This window comes from Culex quinquefasciatus, chromosome 2 (assembly GCF_015732765.1).
Source record: "Culex quinquefasciatus strain JHB chromosome 2, VPISU_Cqui_1.0_pri_paternal, whole genome shotgun sequence".
NCBI lineage: Eukaryota > Metazoa > Arthropoda > Insecta > Diptera > Culicidae > Culex > Culex quinquefasciatus.
This window is the reverse complement of record NC_051862.1, coordinates 207,423,056-207,436,199: the sequence shown is the minus strand read 5'-3', so window position 1 is coordinate 207,436,199 and position 13,144 is coordinate 207,423,056. Positions and strand designations below refer to the sequence as shown.

At 34.0% G+C, this 13,144-nt stretch overlaps 1 protein-coding gene across 3 annotated transcripts in view; it reads left to right on the top strand.

Annotated features, from left to right (window-relative positions):
- LOC6046544 (protein Shroom) overlaps nt 1-13,144 on the top strand; it is a 402,522-nt gene that overhangs the window by 354,139 nt on the left and 35,239 nt on the right. The gene's annotated exons all lie outside the window — the stretch shown is intronic.

Below are 13,144 nucleotides of genomic sequence, written 5' to 3'. Positions count from 1 at the left end.
GATGCAAATAAAAATCTGAATCTGCCTCTCAAAATTTGCTCAATGTTTCAAAATATCGATGTTTGATCATATTTTGAGTTTATATGAGTTAATATGATTTTTATTTCAAAATTCAAGCAATTATTCGTGAATGATAATTTGTGTTCAAAATCGAGAGGAAATCTAACTTTTCAAATCATCTATTTACAAATTTTAAACACGTTCATCATTCATTTTTTTACAAAGTTTGGTTTAGAGGGCATATATTTTTTTATCGCAACATTTGCTAAAATTCATGAACTCAAAAAAAAATCTTCTGTTTCACATCTTTTTCGTAACCCGTTCAACTATAAATTTGAAAATAAACCTTGTCAAATGTATTCAAAATAGTTTACAAACGATTGTACATTTTTGATCTTCTTGAAAATTTGTAATTCATGTAATAGAGAGTTAGTTTCTTCCCCGAATTTTGGGAAACATTTTGAATGGTGGGAGACAGAAATTTAAAGTTTATCATAATTAGACTCTAACTATTCATAACAAGATGCGTCAGGAACTACAAAACATTAAAAAATAAAGAATTGTAAAACAAATTGTTATGTAAATTTTAAATTTTGGTATAAACAAGGAACTGTTAGAAAAATTTACAAATGCGAACAAAAATATTTAATAAAAACATTGTTCATACTTTAATTTACAATTTATTCAAATAATTCTTACTATTTCAGAACTATTATTCAACTATTTTGTCATTTATTTGTAATTTAATTTATCAACACATGAGTTTTTGTTCAATTTTGACAGATTTTTTAAGGTAAGCATTTATTTTAATAAAAGTTAGAATTAACCATTTTGTGAGTTTTTATTCATCAGTTACGGTCAAGGTCGATGGAGAAGGGTAAATAAACAAAAAAATCTAATGCAGTTCTGAAAAATTTAATTCTAATTTTTTAAAATAGGCAAAATGTTTCTCAAAATCTTTTATACCTTATTTCAGTTATGCTACGGTCACAAATTGATTGAAATATTATTTTTCCTTAAAAGGTACAAAAGTTTTTTGAACTATATAGGAATAAATAAAAGTTATGTTTAAATTCAAAAAAACAATGGAATTTGAAAAAAAAATATTCTAGCAATATGACACAAAAAAACTAATAATTAAAAAAAAATTAACCAAATAGTTGATGTCAAAAATGCCAAAATTTAACACTGTCTTTGATTTTTGCCTTCCTCACCTCACTGATGCAGGCTATAAAATCACTCGAAAAATGAACTTCTTAAATACGCCTCCTAGATATACCTTCACGTATACCTATCAACTCAGAATCAAATTCTGAACAAATGTCTGTGGGGATGTGTGTAGACATGATTTTTTTTTCACACGATTATCTCAGAACTGGCTGTACCGATTTTGGCCGGATCCACCTTATTCTGTTCGTTTTGGGGTCCCCTAAGACCCTATTAAATTTTATTTTGTTTAGTTAAGTATTTAAAAAGTTATGCCAAGAAAAAGATTTTTGTAGATACAAAAAAGGGTGATTTTTTGCCTAACCTCAAAAGGCCGGGTCTTTTTGTTTACGTGCGAGAGTCGCGCCAGATGCGAAACGCCCGGTTGCCACATTGCTTCAAATGAGAGTCTGCATGTTTTCTGGAAAAGTCTGTATCAGGAATATATTTTTTTCATAAACTTATTTTCATTATTACATTGTAAATGTGAGGAAGGCACCACCCACCTAATGGTGGATTAAGAAACGCCTTTTTATAGTAATGATTTTATTTATTTAATTTCTAGAATATATCTCTCAGTTTCAGACAACTTTTTAAAGTTTGTCCTACTAAAGATTTAAAATAAGTTATTTGTGGTAGACAAATAATTGTTATTTTAGACAAGGTCTGCAAATTTCCGTTAAAAAAAATTATTCTATGAAATGTTTTTATTTTAAATTGAATTGATTCAAACTCATTCCATAAAATTTATTAAAAAACAATGTAATATTTTTTCATTTTTGCTTTTAAAATATTTATAATGACTAAATTTCATCTTAACCCTTTATAGCAAAAAAAAGTTTTTTTTAAATATGTGATTGATTCCAAAAAATTTAAACGTTATATTGTTTCAATTTGAAAAACAGTGGTAATTCAATTCAATTACAAAATTAATAAATAATCAAGTGACAATAAGTTTTCTTGAAGTACATAACAGAGTGTTGGAGGTCCTTTCAGCTTTGTGTTACATCATAATCCATTTTGGAGCAATTATTGTTGTAAACAAGAAGATTACCAAGAATAAGAAAATGTGAAAAACTAACTAAAAGCTTCATAAAATATATATTTTTTAACATTCCAACGCCCAAGGCTCCAAAAAAGTTGGAACGGTAACTTCAACTCAATGGTTCTCGGGCATAACTCAACCAATCAAGATGATTCTTCTTTCCAGTGATTTGTTAGGATGTCTAGATGATTCTAGAACTTTGCAGAACTTATTTTGATCAAATCTGTCATTTTTGCGATCAAAACCATCGTTCCAACTTTTTTTTTCGTGTGTAAAAAAAAATTAGCCAAAAATTCCGCGGAGGCAGTTGTTTTAAAAAAGGTGGAACGATGTTTTTGATCGCAAAAATTACAGACTTGATCAAATTAAGTTCTGCAAAGTTCTAGAATCATCTAGACATCCTAACAAATCACTGGAAAGAAGAATCATCTTGATTGGTTGAGTTATGCCCGAGAACCATTGAGTTGAAGTTACCGTTCCAACTTTTTTGGGAGGCTTGGGCGTCCGTGTAAGTTGGACATGCGTTGGGCGTTCCAGTGTTAAATGATACAATGTTGACATTGTTATTAACATTGTATTACTCATTTTAAAATTGTTTTAACGTCACACTGATTTCATTTTCTTTTTATTCTGTCATCATTCAAATCGTCACCATTTTGGGCACCCATCTTCCCACGAATTCCTTCTGCCTCTGCGGGGAGGGAGCGCTCGAACTAAAACCGCGATTACACAATTGACCTGGTGCGCGCTCGCGGAAGCCAATTAAAACTCGTTCCCTCCAAAGTCATAACCACTTGTGTGACTTGAGTGCATTCGGCACGTCACTCACTGCAGTCCCAGTCCCAGTGGCCGGTGACTTTTAATGAAATGTGTCTCGCGTCCGAAACAAGCCAAATGACAGCTTTTAATGGAGATCACATTTCGCTCCAAAAACATCTTGGAGCACGCATTTCAGGAGGCCGACGGCCGTGCAATTTAGCAACCGTTTAATTCAAGATCAAGCTCGATAAGTGTGTCCTACTCGTCAGTACGGGGTGGCTTCTTAAGTTTAGCAGTAATTAAGGAGGGTTCCCCCCATCTTTCTCTGATGAACCTAAAAGCCCTCCATCAATAATCTGGAGCTTGGCATCAGCTCTGAACTTTGCGTTGACGACGGCAGCCGGCAGCAGCTTCCAACTTGAAAACCCCGAGTTGAAACACGCGACGCGATTATCGCCTCCGAATTAACACAAAAGCTCTGAACAATTAGTTGAATAATCCACGGCGGTGACGGCGGCTTTGGAGGAGGTGTACTCCCACAATAACTATCAACAGTCCCACTTCGAATTTAGTTTATATAAGTAACAGTACCAATCGACACTTTAATTGAATTTTTGGAATGTTTATTTGGAATTTTACTCACATTTTTGTCTAATTTTACTCGATTTGCTGATTACTTGAAAAATTATCTAACTAAATAAACTTTTTATTTAAAAAAAATACAGGTCAATTTTCTACTGTGCTGTTGTTGACGACTCCGAAAAGGTCTGTGTGCTGCTAAACCTGGTGAAGCTTTCGTTCTTATCGGGCGGGTGTCATCGAGGCTTCGTGTGCCGAGGCGGGCGTTGACAGTCACAGCAGTGGTGGGTGGTTATCCAACCAGCCAACAGTAGCGAGAAGCGCATCAAAATTGTAATTTTCACCTTTTCGAAGCGTAATCAAAACTAAACTTGGGGCGGGGGAGACACAATTCTCACGAACTGACCTATTGGGGAGGGTTTTTATGGTTTTTTGATGGAAATTTGGGAGACTGAGTCGTTCTTTTTTGTTAGAATTGCTCGAAAACTACTCAAATGTTTGAAAATCTCCACTTCAAACACTGCAGCGTGTAAATACGATTCCCTCGAACAAGAAACACTGTTGGATGACTTGTTTTTACCATATCATTGTATTTGAGCATCATTTTAGTTTCATTTGACCCAATGTCACCCCCTCTAAGGGGTGAGATTGGGTCAATTTTCAAACAATAGGCATTTAAGGTAGTGTTCATCAAAATCCACCATATTTTGGGAAAATGTTAGTAAGCTATCTAAGAACAAATCTACGTTGAAAGATTTTCGATGTTATTTAAATTGTTTTTGTTATTAAGAAAATACGAGAGGTGTATCGTTTTTTGACCCATAGTCACCCCCACTGACGGTATCTAAAATAATTAGTCTGTTACAAATTCCAATCAATTTGTTTGCCTCTCCCTGGTTGATACTGGGGGCATATGTTTCCATATTTTAAAACAAAACGTATCACAAAATGCTTTATACATTTTTACAGTTATGCTCCTGAAAAACAATTACGAAATGTTTGTGAATTTATTTAAAGCCTATTTCCGATTTATTGCTCCCTTCCCAAAACCAAATTAACATTATTTTAGAAATTTTGCAAATTGACAGAAAAGGGAGTGGAGCATGAACATTACTAACTCCTGAAGATCATAAAAAATGTTAATTGGTTTAAATGTTTCAATAATAAATAAAAAAAAACTCTTCAACAACATAGCAATATATTCTACAATGAAAAAAAGTTCAATTTTGAAAGGTTAGAATTTGGTTGCTTGAATATTTCCTATTTTTTGAGTAATTTTATCCAAAAAAATGTGTACAAATGTGAAGCTGATGAAAACTCATCAAAAACCGATAAACTTTTCAGCATTTGTTATAAAAAAGGGTACTATTAGAATTTACTACTGTTTGTAAGAAAAATGTAGGCTATTGTAGGAATTGCTAAATAGTAGTTTATGCAACAAGTTGCAAAAAGAGGATTTTTTCAGCACGAGTCGTACATTTATCCAACGAGGTTCACCGAGTTGGATAAATACAAAGAGAGCTGAAAAAATCAAGTTTTGCAACGAGTTCCATACAACATTTTTTGCAATTCCAAAAAACACACACTGAGTGAAATTTTATGTAATTTCATGTATTTTGTCAATAAATCGTTTAAATCAAAAAAATGTTGAAAAGTGTTACTTTTCGAAACAAGTGCTGAAAAGTTCAACTTTTCAGCACTAATTTGAGTGCTGAAAAGTAGAACTTTTCAGCATTTATTTTGAAAAGTGTTGCTATTCGATTCTGTTATTTTTGGTACAGAAAAGTAGGCTATTTCGTCGTTCAAGAATGACAGGAAAAGTAAGTAGTTTCACGACGGAATTGCTAAAAAGTATTTTTGCAGTTCCGTCATGAAATTGCTTACTTTCCTGTCATTATCGAACGAAGAAACAGCCTACTTTTCTCTTCCAAAAATAATGGAATCGAATAGAATCACTTTTCAAAACAAATGCTGAATATTTCTACTTTTCAGCACTGAAATGGATGCTGAAAATTGAACTTTTCAGCACTTGTTATTAAAAGTAATACTTTTCAACATTGTTTTGAATTAAACGATGGATTGACTTAAGACATGAACATCTGACTTACAATTCCATTCAGAGGGTATTTTTCGAAATTGCAAAAAATGTTGTTTGGAACGCGTTGCAAAACTTGATTTTTTTCAGCACTCGGCTTATTTATTCAACTCGGTGAACCTCGTTGGATAAATGTACGACTCGTGCTGAAAAAATCTCCTTTTTGCAACTTGCTGTATAAACTACTATTTAGCAATCCCGTTTCGAAAAATCATACATTTGTTGTATTTTTTTAAATGTAAAATTAATTCTTTTCGACAGAGTTTTGGTTTGCGAGCTGACCAAATACACGGACGCCAAATTTAAGCGGTAAAACAAATGTTCACTGATAAATTGTATTCAAAACGTGTTTTTTCATAATTACTATCAATGAAGTATGCAAAACTCGTTTTTTCAGCACTCATTTACGGAAATCGATCCCGATTCTACTAACCTATCAGTGTTCTTACATTATCGGACATAGGCATTATTCAGCTCACAAATATACTGTGTATTTTCTATAAATTAATTTTATATGTTTAATTAAATATTTTCATAATTGTAATTCCATCATTTTTTACTAGAATTATGTCAGTATATGTTCTCGTCATCTTAAGCGGCAGCTTACCGCAAAAATAACTGTCTCATAACTTCAAAATTGACACATTTATGAACCATCAGATAACCATCAACGCCGCCACCAGCCGACCACAGCGCTCCGATTTGGCTCATTTCCATAATCTCGGACAAATTTACACTTCACGGTTTACATTAAAATTGGATTAACATGTGTGTGATTACCGGGGCTCCCACGATTCGCTCCACCCCTTCGCGCCGGACTATTTGGCCAGTGACAATTTAATTCAAACTGTCATTCGCCGGCCAAACTGTTTTGCGTGCCTAATAGTCCTGCGGCGGCGCTGCGCAAATAAATCTGTCAATTTCGCTAATTAAGGGAAAATAAAACAACGACCGAGCTGCCGCTGAACACTCTCCGGGAGTGGCCATTTTCCGCAACTGTGCCGCCCCTGGAGAATTAATCCTTGAGACTTGAAAAAGGCAAACAATATTTTTAGAAACAATTTTCTAGAAAAAGCTAAAAAAATGTCAAAATGCAATCAAAAAGTACAAAAAGTTAAACCAAATTCAATCAAAAATATCTTGAAGAAAAAAAATTATTTTTTTTTCAAAAATGTCAGCCGAGGGTTAACTCAAACCCTCTCAAACCGAGTTAAGGTGCATAATAAATCGGGTTGGGGTGGCCAACGACGCGTGTGCCGTGGCCTGGCCATAAATCGGCCACGGGTCGAACACACACACGCAAACGTCTAATACAAATCGTGCAAATCGTGTTAGAAACGCAACTCCAAATTGCCCACAGCACTACTGACACTTCCAGCACCGTTTGAGCAGGGGGATTGGCCACTTTTGGCGATTCCAGCAAAACCCTTTTGCGCAGGAGTGACTCCAGGGGAACTGCACTGTGAAAAATCTGATTGCTAAATTTGCAAACATTGAAATTTGTAGATTTTTTCAAATTTGTAGTATCGAAACATTCTGAAAATTTAAAACCTTAATGTCAAATTATGAGTTTTAAAAAACTCAGAAATTCCATTGAAACTTGAAAGTTGTAAACTGTGTAAGGTGTGTTATCAAACGCGCTGGCGGCTAATTTGAATTTTTATTTATGGCAACTTTGGGGGCACTTGTTCAGCAACCAGGTTTAGTGCGAACAGAGGGCAACAGGTTGTGGCAGCAGCAGCACCCAAGTAACTGTCCTAGTCAACTGTCAGAGGCTAAGCCACGCGGTTTAGGAGCCGCAACTTGGCGGTAGGTGATTTGTGTTTTTAATTGCAACCGGAGGCACTTACAAAGTGTTGAACTACGTCGGAGAGGTCTGCCAACATTGCTCGGTCTAGCACGTGGTCAAACGAGGGGTTAGAAACTGTTTGTAGGGTTGAGTCAGGGGCTTTTTTTTCTCGCACACAACAAGTCTGATATCAACCGTATCTCGCGCTAATTGTCGACATATGACGCGCTTGGGGTAATTGTCTGCCGACATGTAATACCGAGACCGTTGGACTCAATTAGCATTTCAATCCGCATGATGAGATAGGCTTTGATTATGTCAGCTGTGACTTCTGGGTTTTGATATGAGTTATTAGATGAGACTTAAGTATTCACCGCTCAAATTTTCAAATATTTAGAAATATTTGTCTGAAGAAATTAATGTTAATTCAATAGGATTATGGATTTTATTCACTTTATCTGGTAGCAAAATATTTGAAACCAATATAATTCGGTTTTATTAGTGAATAATCAAGTTATGATAAGATCTGCAGAAAAACGTAACAGAGTTTTGGAGTTTCTTTAAGCGGAGTGTTACTTTATAATCGACTAGGGGTTTACCAAGAGACATTGTGAAAAAAAATACTAGATAACAAGATTCTTCAAAGCAAAAATTCAACGGTTTTTGATTTTAAAAAAATGTCAAAAAGCATTCAACTTTTTAGTGAAAGAAAATGTTTTTTTAAGAAAAAATAGAAAAGAAATTCCATCCAGGAATGATATTTCAAAAAAAAATTAACAAAAAAAACAAAAAAAAATATTAAAAAATTAAGTACACAGAAAAAAAGTTAAATTTTGGAATGATGAAAATTTGGTAGGTTGAACATTACCTCTTTTTTGAGTAATATTACATAAAAATGTGTAAAAATGGGAACCTGATGAATATTCATCAAAAACTGATGAAAATTCATCATTTTCTGGGGTAAAATTAATCTTTTTTTTTTACACAAAATCTGTCACCATTTCCTGATGAATATTACCATAATTTTTTTTCCGTGTAAAATGATATCTTCAAAAACATAACAAAGAAAATAATTTTAAAAAAATCATTTCCCAACCCAGATTTTCAACATTTTTAGGCAAAGTGTAATACAAAATGCTGTATACATTACTTAGTAGTACTACTATCGAAAACTTGCAAATTATCAATGAATTTTTGAAATTTTTTTGTTAAAAATAGATAAATAAGCATAATGTAATGCATTTTTGCAAGTTTTGTCATTAAACATGTGATTTTTAGCTTTTAATTATTTTTATTTGCTCTTTGGTTTTTATGAGAAATTCTAAAAGAGGGGGGGGCTAAAAACTTGAAATAAAATTTGCAGTGGCCTTGTATCACATAAATCGTGTATGAAAAAAACCATGTCTTAACAATGATTTTTTTAAGCTAGAGTTATTTATTTCAGCGAAGTTTAAAAACACCTGCAATTTAATCAAAAAAACATTGTGAGTTGTAAAATTAAATTTGTAATCGAATATAATCTTGTGATTTTAAAAGTGCACCGTAATTTAAATGTCACAATTTAATGTTTAATTTTCAACAAAAAAAAAATAAAACTTAAAGGTATCAGTTTCTATAAAACATGTTTAAATATCTGAAAAAAATTGTATTTCTTAGCGTTACCGAACTTCCCCTCATTTTTCAATAGGCGTTATCTTGGTAACTATATCGATTCGATTTTCAATGTAAAAAATCAGAAATTTTCTCATCTTCTAAAAAAAATATTTTAGAATTTGAATATCAAACATTAAAAAAACGAAGGGGGTCAACGGTGCACATCAACCAGAGCTTTTGTACCCAGATTTTTGTTTAGTATCTTCAAAACTACGGAAACTGTCGACATAATTTTTAATTCACCCCCAAGGCTACAATTTCTGTGACGATTTGCAACAAAAAATTTCAATTTTTAAAATCAAATTATTTTCGGAAGAGGTCTGTAAGTTCAACAATTTTAGAATAAGAAGACAACAACTTTCTTGGTTTCTGTGTACCATAAAGATTGTTCAAATCTCGAGATATGCTAATTTTTAAATATTTTCCCAACACTTTTGTATGGGAAGCCCAAAGTTTGTAAAGAGGCCTGTATGGGAAAACCAATTATGCAAAATGGTTTATTTAGACATAAGGACCCGATGAACAATTATTCATGCAAATAAAAAAAATGAAAAAAATGCGTATGAATAGAGAACTTTTTAGTAGAATAAAGAAGAAATATAAGGCATTTTGTGGATCATAAAGATAACCGAATTATTCAAAAGTGAGAAAAACGAACATTTTTTTTTTTTTTGAAAATTATTCTAGTGTAATCTATAATCACTCAAATTCAAGTTGGAAATAAATGGTTAAACAAATCAAATTCACGCGTGGAATTTAAATCATTCTTCTAATTTCTCTCTCTCTCTAAATCACTTCTGTCCCGTTTGACCAAACACAATTATGATTTCGAATCTTGTGCAACATAAATTAACAAACTATTCCATATTCATGCGCGGCACAGATATTCCGCCTAACAAGCTTAGAAAATTGGTTTTCCCTCCAGCCCACTAAGCTCGCAGCATAGAACCATTCATCATCTCCAACTCTGCGAGAAGCAACATCACCACGATTTCCACAGCCTCCAAACTCTCCGCTGTTGTAAGGCACCAGCCAGCCCCAGAACTGGGTCAGCTGGGTCTTCTAGTGGGCACCCTCCTGCTGCCACGGCGTCGTCCTCGTTAATCTCCGTGGGTGCCCCCCGAAGGCACACTCACAGAGACCAATCATCTTCAAAATCCGCTGCTGGCTCGGGGTAGGGGGCGTTCCGTACGCCTAATAACTACCATTTCTCACCTATGAACTGGGCGCCGCGCCGTAAATTTCGCGCGCGCCGACGAGGATTCTCCAAGTTTCACGCTTCTTAACTAGATCTGGTCGAGCACCGCGTGAAGTGAGGAGTCCAATAAATAATTCAATTATTCATGCCTCGGGCTGCAGCGGAGCGGTTGCTGCTTGGAGTTGAAGCGTTCGTGAAGCGCCAATTGATTTATGCTGGACACGATTCCTGAGGCGATATTTTAATTTAGAAGAGGTTTGAGCTGTGAGCAGCGATAGTGACGTTTGAAAAGGATACAAGGGCGAATCGTTTTCATATTACGATTTTACCTACTATAAATCCATTTATTTGATCGAGATCAACAAAGAAGATTGTTCGTTGATAAGGAGGCGCCGGTAATGATCAGGATGGTAAAGTAGTAACAAATTTGTGTTTTTCGTTTTTTATCCTTTCTGAACTCGAAACTGCAAAGTAAAAATTACGATTCGCTTTGTCCTTTAAGAGATCGTTTCGTAAATGGATGTCGTACCGGTCTATTACCGAAACATAACCAATAATTGTAGGTTCAACTGTTTACAACCACTCAACTGCTTGGCTAAGCATCAAGATCATCGTCATTGGGGGAGGCAACTCAACTCATAGCTCAACATCACAAAGACCGCCAACGACGACGTCCACAAAATGGTTCGAAATGTGTTTATAATACAATAATTACATATTCTGACCGTTGGTAGCCCCCAAATGTGGCCTCCCCGTGCAAAAGAATCTACCAACTTTCCTGGTGCTCGTACAGCAAAAAAAAATGCGAACCAAAACGATCATTCAGCGCGCGATCAAACGCCACTCTCTGGTTGTGTGGCAGTATAATTTAGGAGGAGATCTTAAGATGGCATTTTCGAAACCACCGCGCTCAAACGGGCTTTGAACTTTGGCCACCACAACCTCCCCCGAACCCATTGCGGGAGTCACCCCCAGAAGTCGCGAAGGTTGCACTCCCCCATCGAAGAGGGGGAGATTTATTTGAAAGTATAATTGAATGATTACGTTACAGTTAACGCCCTCTTCTGCGAACGATCGTGTTTTTTTTCTGAGCTGCTTGGTGTGTGGAATACCGGTAGCATAAAGCTACACCAAGCCGACAAGGGGATTCGAGAGCATAAATGTCAAACCGTTTTAGGGGTTTTTGGGCGGGGGAGGGAGGGATCGATGGGGTGAAGCAATGCGATTGGCTTTTCTAAGCATGTTTTCATTGGGGATTGAGCTTTGAGGTTGCTACTGAATTGGCCGATTAGTTTAACCAGATTATTAATACAATTGGACTTGGGATAATTATGGTTTTGCCAATCTCTTGCGTTTTGGTCAAGTTAAGTGGACGTTTGAGTGCGCTTTTGAATTTACATTCAATGGCGTTTGACATTTAACATTTGATCTTAAATATTTCAGCACCTTTGCTGATTATCTCTCAAGCCTTTCAGAATCAAAGGGTTTTTAATATTTTAAAAGTAATTGAATCAAATTAAAATTAGATTTTCTTTATGGTGTGATAATTTGGATGATATAAAAACTTATCTAGCATTCACAACAAAAATAAACTACATTTTGATATGTTGACGATTATTTTAGAATTTCCTTTGATTTCCTTTGATTTTCCTCTCAGATGTATAACTTAAATTAAACACTTAATTGTAATTTATTGAAAACCTACATAAACTTACATAAGTATACTTTTTTTATTTATTTAATATGCTTACATTTTTTGTGTGAATACTAATAAGTTTTCGATGAATTTCTCAATTTATTTGTTTTACTTTCGTTTTTAAAATGTGCTTCAAATATGAAAATGTTTTTTTTTTGTTCAATTATCCATGTTTCGAAATATTTTGAAACTGTTGACTATTATTTGCCCTAGAATTCATCAATTTACTTTCTCTTTAATTTCCCAATAAATTTGGGGAAATAATTATTGAAAAAAATCATTGAATTGAAAGGCCCGAAAATAATTAATACCTTTATTTTGGTATTTTCTTTCGAAAAATTAGGGAGTTGAACTCATTCATACCACAATTTACAATATGTTTTTTTATAACCCTAGTAACATTTTAGGTTTTAAGTAGGCCATAAAAGCCTATTTAGGCCGTATGAGGGTTTCCAGAACCATGATAAAACCTGTAAGTTTAAAAATGTTACTAGGGAATGGCTTGATTTTTCATTTTCCCCTCTCTATTTAAATTAGGTGGAAATAAAGTTTCCATATTGGCATAGTTGTCTAGCGTGAGTTTTGGTCGTTTTATTCTGTTATTCTGACCTAATTGTTCAATTTATCATATAGGATTGAAAAAAAAAAAAGATAAAAACTGTTTTTCTTCCTTGAGATTCCATTAAAAAAAAACAATTTTGGGCCTAATCTTCCCAAAATTGTCCCGCTAAAATTACCTTCTGAGCAGATCAGAATGTCTTCTTTTCAATCAATTTATGTTGAAATAGTTTTACGGAAAGCTAAAAAAGGTTATTTTGAAATGAAATTTGAAAAAAAATATTCTGTTTATAACCATAAGTTACAGCAAAAATATAGGAATATATATTTAATTTTTTTATGGGACAATAATGCATTTATTTTTATAATAATTCAACATTTTAAGTTATCAAGTGAAGGATTAAAAATATTTTGAATTTTTATGAAATTTCAATGTACAGCACCGCAAAAACTTTTTTTGCGAAAAAATAAACTTTCGTCAATATTTAGGTACTTTCAAATTAAAACCGTGGCTCGTAAATTCAATTTTTAAACTTCTTTTTGAACCTCTCGTCTTTGGTCAGGGA